The following is an 11,609-nucleotide window of genomic DNA, read 5'->3' on the forward strand; positions in this document are numbered from 1 at the left end:
TCAGCAAACACCAGGAATCATGAAAATGATCATGTTTCCCTTTTTGCCTTGGCTGCTTGGGAGCTAGGAATTAAACTGAAAGCCTATGGAGTTCCCATTATGGATTCTGACTAGTATCCATGAGGACTCTGGTTCGAGCCCTGGCCTTGATCAGTGGGTTACAGATCTAGCATTGCTATGAGCTGTGGTGTAGGTCACAGACGCAGCTCACATCTGATGTTGCTGTGGCTGTGGCATAGGCCAGAAGCTACAGCTCCAATTTGACCCCTAACCTGGGAACTTCCATATGCTGCTGCAGGTGCAGCCCTAAAAAGACAAGACAAAACAAAAAACCTGATGGCCTAACTTCTAGTAAGTTTACTTGCCCTTCTGTCAAACACTTTATATACTATCTCCACTGCTGTCAGTTTAATTTTCTTGTTTGTTATCTTCACTTGGTTCTTCATTGTATTTACTTCCCACATTAATGGATGAACACATTCTTGTCGTAAAGATGAAAACAATTCAGAATTATACAGAGCCAGACTTCAAAGTATTCGTTTATTATTCATGGTGTAGTCCTTTCTGTATTTGTGTAAGCAGCCCCAAATTCACATGGAATAATCAGCAAATGAAGAAAAAATATCATGCTTAGTATGCTTGCATATGCTTTCTATTTTAATTCTAACAGCAGTTCTTTAAGGTAGATGTATTTTAATAATGAGACAATTGAATGAGTTTAAGTTATTTGTTCAAAGTCTTAGACAGTAACTGGCAAAGTTAGGAACGAAACTCAGGTCTGAGATTCAAAATTTGTATGTCAGCTCATTTATTTGTTTTTTAACTATCTCATTTCTCTAGAGCAATAAGTAAAATTATTAAATTTATGTACATCTGTAGTGTGTGTGTGTGTGTTGCCAGGCGGGGGGCTTGTGAATTGCTCTTCATTACACCTACTCCTCACTCTGCTTCAAACCACTGAAATTATTTAGGAATTCAGCCAAGAAACTTTTTTCCTCCTTAAGTGCTAATAGAGATCGGGCCCAAGATGGCTGATCTTGTGCCAACTCCAGGCGAGAACTTAGCAAAGGTCAAGTGTGAGAAAACTGGCCTTTAACCTTCCATCACCCACCTTCCCCTGCTGATCAATGAGCTGCAGCTATCAGGCCAGAGGATAGGGTTAGCCTCTATCTTTTGTTTTTGTTTTGCATCTGTTTTGCTGAGAGCTGGTTGGGGTCTTGTGGAAAGAAATCTGCTCACCTCCCAATCCTGTCTCCCGCCTTTCCAACCAGGGCATTCTTATTGCTCCGTAACGTGTTTGCCCAGGGCCCTTTGGGGCCACTGGTTCCAGTAACTTGTACTGGCTTCCCCCCACTCCTCCTTGGCCCTGCCCAGAGGACGCAGCTATTGACATAAATCCTGACCGCTGTCCCAACAAGCCCATTTCTATTTTCATCCCAATTCCCAGCATCTTGGAGAAAGAACTTGGCCATTCCTATCACCAGACCCCTGGGGAGGGCGGAGAGCCTGCAGGCTCCTTCTGTAACCTTCCTTTGACTTGGACTCAGAAGACAAAGGTGAACTTGAGTGCGGCAGGGACACAGCTTCCCTTTATGCGGCCACCAGGCCCTGGGGCTGCCTCCTCTCCAGCACTGAGGCCCTTTTGTCCTGGTGGGGCACCCACGGCCTGAGTGCCCACACTGTGAAAGCGCAGTTTCAACTCCCTCTCCCCCTCCCCCGTGCTTGGAGAAGGGCTTTTGAGTTTCGAGAACGCACACTGGCCCTTTTCTTCTCCGGGCGCCTGCAGCTTTGATGCTGCGCGCCTGGCAGCCTGGCGCTGCTCTTTTTCAGGGAGGCCGTGCGAAAGCGCGCACAGGGCGCTCTTGCGGCCCTGGGCTTCCCGAGGAGGAGGCTCAGGGCCCGGGCAGCAGCTCCCGCCCGCCTGGGAGAGGCACGCACCGACGAGGGAGGAGCCCACCCGGGCCAGAGTTCATCCAGGAGCTGATCACCCAGCTCTCATTTCAGACCTTGTAAACAGGCATTCTCTTTGACCCAGCTGATTCTGTATATGAGGATATTAATTTTTTTTTTTTTTTTTTTTTTTTTTTTTTTGGTCTTTTCTAGGGCCGCTCCCGTGGCATATGGAGGTTCCCAGGCTAGGGGGCTGTTTGGAGCTGTAGCTGCTGACTTACACCACAGCTCACGGCAACGCTGGATCCTTAACCTACTGAGCAAGGCCAGGGATCTAACCCACAACTTCATGGTTCCTAGTCCGATTCGTTAACCGCTAAGCCACGACGGGAACTCCAATTTTTTTTTTTTTTTTTTTTTTTTTTTTTTTTTTGCTATAATCGTATTGTTAAAAATGTCAAACATGCAGAAAGTTGAAAGACTGTTGCAGTGGATACTCATACACCCACACTCTAGAGTCTGCAATTAGCATTTTGCATGGAAGGATTTGGCTTAAAAGAGTCATTGCTGCCCTAAGGTGTGTGTGTGCATGGAAACTTAAATACCTTCACCCCTTTTTGTTAAATTATTTGCACAGTGATACCAGGTAGCCTGAAAACAACATGGTATATTTAGTGACGTGGAAAAATGTGGGGGTTTTGTTAAGTTCTGCAAAATAGAAAACTGTATGCACAATATTATGTTATTTTTCTTTGAAAAAAAAATGTTTATCTGTAGGGGGGAAAAATACCCTGAGGTTACACGTTAAAATGTTAATAGCATTGTGTCTAAATTAGTATATGAGTGAATTTGATTTTCATCTCTGGCTTGTTTTTATTTCTTTCCATGAAGTACTTCTATGTAAAGTGGAAAATTGGATTTAAAACCCCTGTGGTCAGCTCCAGAGGCCGATATGGCTTCCTGGGATTTTCCAGCACCATTTTCCTGACAGGAGTTCTAGGCTGAAACAGCTCCTCTGCCAATATTGGTGCATCACTCAGACTGGCCATTTAGAGCTCCACTAGCCCCACACACTTTCCAAATATGAGCACCAGGGTGTCCTTTCCTTCACTGTCCCCACTCTTCCTGCAACAAACTGGATTCCTTCCTCTCATCACTGACTCTCAGGTCAGGGAGGTTCTTGCCATAAACCAGTGAGCGTCCTATCATGCTATTCACCTTCTCCCTGGAAATCAAAGTCTGTGGGATAAAATTCCTCTTCTTCAAGACAAGGCCAGGGCTTACCCCATAGGTTCAGTGGGCCCGAGTCCTTTCTCTGTGAGAGGCCAGGCTCGAGTGGGACTCCCAGGAGTGCCACTGCTTTAGTTTGGGTTCCTCAGGAACTTTTTGGCCCAGCTAGATAATATTTTCATCACCATACAAAACCTGGTGCTTTCAGAGACAGCAATAATAAGACCTTGCTCTGTATACATATTTTTAGTTCACAAGATAAATTCATACACCCTCTTACAGTGGTTCCTGAAGCAATATCAAAATCATTTGGAGATGGACATTGGGTTGCCAACTTTTATTTTGCCAGATTAAACCATTTAAAATCTATTTATGATTACCATTACTTTATAACAGAAAAGACATCTTACCGCACACACGAAATAGAACAATCGCAAGGAAAAAAAACAACCCAAGCCAAAAACATCCCAGCATTTTATTGAAATACAGTTGATTTACAATGTTGTGTTAGTTTCAGATGTCCAGCATTGTGATTTGGTTATACATATATATTTATCTTTTTAATTCTCTCCCACTATAGGTTATTATAGAATATTGAATATAGTTCCCTGTGCTATACAGTAGGTCCTTATTGGTTATCTATTTTATATATAATAGTGTGTATATTTTAATCCCAAACTCCTAATTTATTGTCCCCCCCAACCGGCTTTGGTAACCATGTTTGTTATCTTTGTCTGTGAATCTATTTCTGTTTTATAAATAAATTCATTTGTATCCTTTTCTGAGATTCCACATGTAAGCGATATCATATGATGTTTGTCTTTCAGTGTCTAACTTCATTTAGTATGATGGTTTCTAGGGCCATCCATGTTGCCGCACTTGACTTATTTCATTCTTTTTATGGCTGAATAATACTACATTGTATATATACACCACATCTTCTTTATCCATTCCTCTGTCAATGGATATTTAGGTTGCCTTCATGTCTTGGCTATTGTGAATAGTGCTGCATTGAATGTTGAGGGGGTGCATGTATCTTTTCAAATTATGCTTTTCTCCAGATATATTCCCAGGAGCAGAATTGCTGGATCTTATGTTAGCTCTATTTTTAGTTTGCTAAGGAACCTCCATACTGTTCTCCATAGTGGCTGTTCCAATTTATATTCCCACTGAGAGTATAGGAGGGTTATTTTTTCTCCACATTCTTTCCAGCATTTGTTATTTGTAGACTTTTTGGTATTGGCCATTCTAACCAGTGTGACATGATACTTCATCATAGTTTTGATTTGTATTTCTCTAATAATTAGTGATGATGACCATCTTTTCATGTGTTTTTTGGCCATCTGTATGTCTTTGGAGAAATGTCTTTTTAGATCTTCTGCCCATTTTTTGATTGGGTTGTTTGCTTTTTTGATATTGAGTTGCATGAGCTGTTTGTATATTTTGGAGATTAATACCTTGTCAGTCACATCATTTACAAATAGTTGCTTTCATTCTGCAGGTTGTATTTTTGTTTTCTTTATGGTTTTCTTTGCTGTGCAAAAGCTTTTAAGTTTAATTAGTTTCCACTTGTTTATTTTTGTTTTTATTTCCATTACTCTAGGAGACAGATTCAAAAAGATACTGTGCAGTTTATGTCAATGAGTGTTCTGCCTATGTTTTCCTCTAAGAGTTTTCTAGTATCTGGTTTTATATTTAGGTCTTTAATCCATTCTGAGTTTATTTTTGTATGTGGTGTTAGAGAGTGGGGTTTTTTTGTTTGTTTTTGCTTTTGCTTTTTAGGGTTGCACCTGCAGCATATAAAAGTTCCCAAGCTAGGGGTCAAATTAGAGCTGCAGTTGCTGGCCTCCACCACAGCTGCAGCAACATGAGATCTGAGCCCTGTCTGCAACCTTCACCACAGCTCACTGCAACACTGGATCCTTAACCCACTGATCAAGGGCAGAGATTGAACCTGCATCTTCATGGACTAGTTGGGTTTGTAATCCACTGAGCCACAAAGGGAACTCCTATTAGAGAGTATTTTAATTTCATTCTTTTCCATGTGGCTGTATAGTTTTCCCAGCACTGCTTATTGAAGAGATTGTCTTTTCTCCATTGTATCTTCTTGCCTTCTTTGTCATTGATTAATTAACCATAAATGTGTGGGTTTATTTCTGGGCTTTCTATGCTGTTCCATTGATCTATAGTTCTATTTTAGTGCCCATACCATACTATTTTCATTATTGTAGCTTGGTAGTATAGTCTGAAGTCAGGAAGGATGATTCCTCCAGCTCCATTTTTCTTTCTCAGGACTGCTTTTGTTATTTGGGCCTTTTGTGTTTCCATACAAATTTAAATTTTTTAAAATTCTAGGTCTGTGAAAAATGCCATAGGTAATTTGATAGATTTCATTAAATCTGTAGATTATCTTGGGTAGTATAGTCACTTTGACAATATTGATTCTTCCAATCCAAGAACACAGTATATCTTTCCTTTTGTTTGTGTCATCTTCAATTTCTTTCATTAGTGTCAGTTTTTGGAGTACAGGTCTTTTGCCTCCTTAGATAGGTTTATTCCTAGGCATTTTATTCTTTTTGATGAGTTGGTAAATAGGATTTTTTCCTTCATTTCTTTTTCTGATCTTTTGCTGTTAGTGTATAGAAAACAGCATTCAAATTTAACTTTATAAATTCCTTACTATTTAAGGTACCTCTCTTCATCTATGTACTTTATCATTAGTATTTCTTTATAAACAGGCAAAAACTCACAGACAAACACTGGTTTGCGAACCAGCATTTGGAAACCATTGCTCCATTGTTTTTGATACTTACTATCATTCACTTGCAAGTGAGGAAACTGAGTTTCAGAGATCATCAGCTCATAAGTGGTTGAACTGGGATTCAAGAACCAGTGATATTCTCCTATTGCAGATTGGGCCTGTGTAACCAGGTTGCGTTTGTTGTTCTTCCAAAAAACAGTCGACCAAAAAAAAAAAAAAGCCTGGTCTGCTTTTCAAAATCTTGCCTAGACTTGGGTCACCAGAATAAAGCCAGTAGATTGCATTTTATCTTTCATCCAAAAATCACTGAGCTTATCAGATGGTAATAGCCTTTCAGAATAGTTCCTCCCTAATTTCGTTGTTTGTTTTACCAGCAAAATCATGTATTAAAATTCTAATCTACCCATATACCTCTACTGACTGATGCCTGAAGTTCCTCCATTTTGATCACCTCCATTGTTGTATCTGAAAAAAAAAATCATTAAAAACTTGGGAGTAAGGTAAAAAAAAAAATTAAACAGTATTCCAATGTTATACTGAAGCATTGTTTAGCAGATTCAACCAAGAATTATTTAATTATCCAGGGAATGTATCTGTGTCTGATTGTGTCTGATTTTCTTTTTACTACTAGTTAAGGGCTCAGACTCTGATGTTATACGTTAACGTCTAGAATTTGTCTAGAATAAATACAAATAATTTTTGTCCAATAGAAAAGATAACCCCAAAGGTTATGGCCCTATAGAACATTAACCAGTTTTGTCCCTAACTTTACAGACTTATTTCATTACACCTTTCCTGGTAAACTATATCAATTCTTGTTCCTACAATCCCCATTTGAAACAGCCTTACCATATTGCTGGTTTTATCCCTCTTTGATGAGCTGAATAAAATCTATTTAAAAGCAATTTGCATCAATACCACTTTAAAAAGTTATCTGTTATTTGCCTCACTATGAATGAAGAATCTGAGAACAGATTTTAAGAAATTGCAAGAAGCAACGTTTGGGTTCTGAGGAAGATGGGGGAGACGGTGCATGGGGGGAGGGGATATTAGTTAAACTTCTCCAGATAGTTGTACCAGAGTATCTTCCTTTTTTCACATTGTTCCTTTGTCCTTGAGCAGTGGCCAGTAGCATGGCTTGCTAGAAATGGGATTTACAAAGAATAATGACCAGAGAAAAGCTAGTTGGGGCCAGCCATGGTGAGGAACTGGAGTTTTATCCTGTATATCTTAAGAGTCATTAAAGATTTCAATGCAGGAACTGATATGATCATATTTTGAAGTTAGAAAGATGAGTTCCCGCTGTGGCTCAGTGGGTTAAGAACCCAACATAGTGTCTGTGAGGATACTGGTTTGATCACTGTCCTTGCTTAGTGGATTAAGGATCCAGCATTGCTGCAAGCTGTGGCTTAGGTCACAGACATGGCTTGGATCTGGCATTGCTGTGGCTTGGTGTAGGCTGGTGGCTGTAGATCCAATTTGACCCCTAGCCTAGGAAACTTTATATGCCGGAAGTGTGGCTGTAAAAAGAAAAAAGAAAGATAATTTTGATAAGTGTATTGGATGGGTGGAGGGAGAGTTGGGTTTGCTATATATGAATGGAAAATTGAGTATAAAATTAAATGACAATTCAAAGGTAAAACAAATAGATTTGATCAGTGATGAAATGTAGGGCATGAAGAGAGGAAGGAGTCTGAGATGACAGATGGATTGAAGGATGGTGATGATGATCAAGGTAGAAGGCTGGATTTTTGACCTGCTGAGTTTGAAGATTGTCAGAAATTTGATTCTGGAACTTACGAGTTTGGACTAGAAAGAAAATCTGAGGTTTAGAAGTGCATTGGTTATGAATAGGAGCCACAGACATGTGTATGAGTATTGCAAAAAAACATATAATTGGAAAACTTCTTGACTACTTCACTGGCTCAAAAACAATTGCTAGCTCACCAGAATGCATCTTCAATTGCAATACACTTCTGCCATGAACAGAGCTGCCCAAAGAATGGTAAACAGTCCATGGCTTTTCAGAGCCATGAACAGTTCACTGCCCAACACTTTCACAAAAAAATATGCATTCCACACCCATTTTACTTTGTGGACAGGGAGGCTTAGTAAGACAAAGCACATTTCTCTCTCTTTCTCTCTTTTTTTTTCGGCCGTGCCTATGGCATTTGGAAGTTCCTGGGCCAAGATGGAACCTGGGCCACAGCAGTGACCCAAGCTGCTACAGTGACAACAGGGATCCTTAACCCTCTGCCCCACAAAGGAACTCCCAAAGCACATTTCTTAAATGTACATTGCAGGAATGGAAGATTATACCGATAAAAACCTCCTAGAGGTAATGCTGCAGTCTACGACAAGCACAGGAGACCTGGGCCAAACTTCACACCCCTCATGTCTTCCTGGCTATTGAAAAGCCTGGTAAGAACAGAGCTGACTAGGGAACAATTTGTCTATCCTATTTTGTGCCCCAGCCCAGCCTTGTTTACCGCAGCACTTTTTCTTGACCTCCATGCCTCATCTGTATGATCAACATGATTCCAGGCAACAAAAGTAGAGAGCAAAATGTAATTAACTCCATGGATCCATCATCCAGCTTCAACAATTATTAACATACAGCCGTCTTGCTTCATTTCTGCCCCATTTCCCCTACTTTTTCTTCTCACTAGTTTTTTTTTTTTTTGGCTGTACCTATGGCATATAGAGGTCCCTAGGCCAGGGATCAAATCTGAGCTGCAGCTGCAACCTATGCTACAGTTGTGGCAATGCCAGATCCTTAGCCCACTGCATCAGGTTGGGGATCAAACCCACACCTCTGCAGTGCCCTGAGCTGGTAAGTCGTATCTTTAACCACTATACCATTGTATCACTAAATATTTCCATATGTATCTCTAAAAGATAGGGACTTTTGTTTTGGATTTAATTTAGGGAAAATTTTAAGATGTTCTAGATAGGAGGAATCATGAGGTTGCAGGTTTGATCCTTGGCCTCTCTCAGTGGGTTAAGGATCTGGTGTTGCCATGAGCTGTGGTATAGGTCACAGATGTGGCTCGGATCCTGTGTTGCTGTGGCCGTGGCTCAGGCCGGCAGCTGTAGCCCCGGCTGGACCCCTAGCCTGGGAACTTCCATGTGCGGCCCTAAAAAGCAAAAAAAAAAAGTTCTAGATCAGAATGCTTGGGCTCTGTATCCACTCAGACTTGCTATTGTTTAGTTCTGCTCCTCCCTTGGAACTTTGTTTTGATAATAACGACTCTCTTATATGATGGCATGCTGGGGGTCACATGCCATTTAGTTCTTACAGTAAGGCCATGGGTATGACAGACCATCTTTTTTTTTTTGCACAGATGATGAGAAACTAGGGCTCAGAGGGGTGAAGTAACTTGCCAAAATGAAACAGATGGTGTGAAAGGAAGACTCAAGAGACCAAAGCTTTTCAAAAACTTGTTTAACTCATAAGGAGTTTCTGTTAAGGAAGCCCAAACTTTGGAATGCTTAGCTCACAAAATAAAAAAATGTTTCTGTTCAGTTTTAGCCCCAGTTTCTCTTTATGTATAAGAAAGATAATGTCTACCATACATGTTACTGTAAGGACTAAATCAGTGTATGACATAGAGTAGGCCAGCATTATGAGATTGCCCTTGGTATTAGAATGGAGGCCAAAGGGAGGAGGAGAACTGAACCTTAGCAAAGCTGAATGGGTATTTAAATGGATAAATAAATAAATAAATAAATGGAAAAACACAAAATTACCAAGATCACTCAGTCTGTACTTAGTCTCCTCAAGGTAGAAGAACAGTGGTTTTTCTCCTGCAATTTTCACATCCACAGAGGCCATCACATTTCCTCACTCATCAGCATTTCAAAAGCTGTTTGGTTAGGGAGTGTGCAAGTTACAAGAAAGCCTCACAATATCATTTATTTGGAGAGCTAGAACTAGATGGGTTAAACCATTTTTCCTATTTATTTATTTACTTGATTATTCAGTTGTTGTTGCTTTTTAAATATCTGGGTGCAAAATGCTTCTTTCCACTAATTCGGAGTTGTAAGTGTCTGTATTTGTCTCTTGTTGCCATGAAAAAAATTACCATAGATACAGCAGCTTAAACAAGACAAATTTATTATTTTAAATTCTCGTAGGTAAGTGTATCTTCTGGCCACCAGCGTCCACATCTGTTCCACATGCAAAGTACACTCACTTCATCCCAAATTCCCCCCAAAGTCTCAACTTGTTATACCATCAACTCAAAGTCCAAAATCTCATCATCAGCTCAAAACTCTACATCTCATCATCAAATCAGGTATGAGTGAAGCTGTGGGAATGCTTCATACTGAGGCACAATTTTTCTCTATCTGTAGACCTGTGAAACTAAAGAAACAAATTATCTACTCTCAAAATACAATGGTGAAGAGTTCCCTGGTGGCACAGTGAGTTAAGGGTCCAGCATTGTGACTTCTGTGGCTTGGGTCACTGCTGTGGCATGGTCTTGGTCCCTTGCCTGGGAACCAAATATATTTATGTATTATGTTTATCAGTTCAAAAAGTAGGAAAGTTGAAAATAAAAAAGAGTTATTTGTTTCAAGTATTTCTAAATCCAGCTGAGCAAATTCTATTAGATTTCAAGGTCTGAGAATAATGCTTTGTGGCTTGTGGTTCTGTCCCGTGGCCTCGTGGCTCTGCCTTCTGTCATCTTTCCTTTTTTTATGAAGGGCAGCATGTGTTTACAGCTGAGTAGTTTTATCAGCCTGTTTCCTGACTATAGAATTTTTGGAGTTTGACAAGCTTCTTACATTCTGGACTTTCTCTGTCCATTTCAATTCAGGCTGGCAGTGTTTCTCCTGGCAAGACATTCTCAAGAAACTTGTAGGACTCCATGTATGTCATGGGGTTATTCTCCGTTAGATATGAAGCTCTTTCACAAACCTTTCCTAGACAGTCCCATCTCTGTTTGTGCCTTTCGTTGATATGGCTGGGAAAACAGACCTTAAGCTCTCTAGTTTGATCCTGGGGTGTTTTATGAGGCACATGCTTAATCTAAGGGCCTTTTATGACTTTATTCTCTGATCTTTTGATCTTTCTGAGGCATTATACCTTCAGCTTTTTCTGTAGAGAGCACATTTCCAACAGTGAATCTTTTAATTTTAGTGTCTTTGCCATCTAGATACTCAGATAGTTTCCAAAATGATAAAATCCTGATTCCTTTTTGTTTAACAGTTCTTCACTCAATTTATCTCTTTCCTCTTACATTTTATTAAATGCAGCAGTAAGAAACTAGAACTCACTTTCAACACTTTGCTTGGAAATCTCCTTTGCTAAATGTCCAGTTTTAGTTTTTACAAATTCTTGCTTTCCACACAACTGTAAGACACAATTCCAGTGAGGATTCTGCAAGGATCCTCTTTCTTCCAGTTTCTAATAACTTGGTTTTTAGTTTCTTCTGAGACCTTATAAGCAATACCATTAATGTCCATATTTCTTTTACAATTTTTTATTACTCAAATGAATTTATCCTATCTGTAGTTGTATAATGATCATAACAATCCAGTTTTACAGGATTTCCATCCCATAACCCAAGCACATCCCCCCACCCCCCAACCTATCTCCTCCAGAGACCATAAGTTTTTCAATGTCTGTGAGTAAGCATCTGTTCTGCAAAGAAGTTCAGTCTGTCCTTTTTTTAGATTCCACATGTCAGTAAAAGCATTTGATGTTGGTGTCTCATTGTATGGC

This window comes from Sus scrofa, chromosome 1, assembly GCF_054392235.1.
Source record: "Sus scrofa isolate SSC_HxYL_T2T_F1_AM1 chromosome 1, Sscrofa_HxYL_maternal_Yorkshire_Landrace_v2.0, whole genome shotgun sequence".
In the NCBI taxonomy this organism is placed as follows: Eukaryota; Metazoa; Chordata; class Mammalia; order Artiodactyla; family Suidae; genus Sus; species Sus scrofa.